Raw genomic sequence first — 582 nt, 5'->3', positions numbered from 1 at the left:
GGCTCCTGCTGGCCCGGGCGGCCGCCGGCCGTGCTTCGAGCGTCCAGACCTGCTGTTCGTTTCACACATCTTGCCTTCCTTCCGGCTAGCTGCAATAATTTTTTTCTTCTGTAAAATATTTTGTAAACAACAAAAGCTGTTACGGCAAGGGGAGCCGGAAGGCGCCGCCCCGGACCCGCCGCCATCCCACGCTGCTCCCACGACGCAGGTGCCACAGACCTTTTGTACAGAGATCTATTTTTTATGAGAATTTGTAAAATTATTAAACATGCTGTAATTTTTGATTAATGTAGGTAAATTGTTAAAAGGAAAAAATAAATGTTTTTACAATGCAGAACTGTAACTGCCCGTAACGGACGATGCCCGCTGACCCGCCCGTCGCCTGCAGCGGCCCTCGGCGGCCTGCAGGGGGCAGAGTCGGCCCAGACTGTGCTGTAGCCTGCGCCGCCGCCCTGAGCAGCCCGAGCTCTAATTAAATATTTAATTTTAGATTTCTACTCCCGTGTGGACCCTTCGTGCTGCGCCGTGCGCGTGTCCCGCAGAGCCCGCGCGAGGGCCGGGCGGACAGGTGCCCGGGCCCCG

General features: G+C 55.5%; 1 long non-coding RNA gene across 1 annotated transcript; it reads left to right on the top strand.

The window, feature by feature from the left end:
- The first annotated feature begins 6 nt into the window (after positions 1-6).
- Positions 7-489, top strand: LOC105854663. The gene is made up of 2 exons (XR_001146239.1): positions 7-208; positions 336-489. It is a non-coding gene; the product is annotated as an uncharacterized LOC105854663 (long non-coding RNA).
- The last annotated feature ends 93 nt before the right edge of the window (positions 490-582 follow it).

Source organism: Condylura cristata, unplaced genomic scaffold (assembly GCF_000260355.1).
Source record: "Condylura cristata isolate star-nosed mole 26May11 unplaced genomic scaffold, ConCri1.0 scaffold00106, whole genome shotgun sequence".
Taxonomy (NCBI): domain Eukaryota; kingdom Metazoa; phylum Chordata; class Mammalia; order Eulipotyphla; family Talpidae; genus Condylura; species Condylura cristata.
Note: the sequence above shows the minus strand (reverse complement) of the source record. Positions and strands in the feature narration are given on the sequence as shown.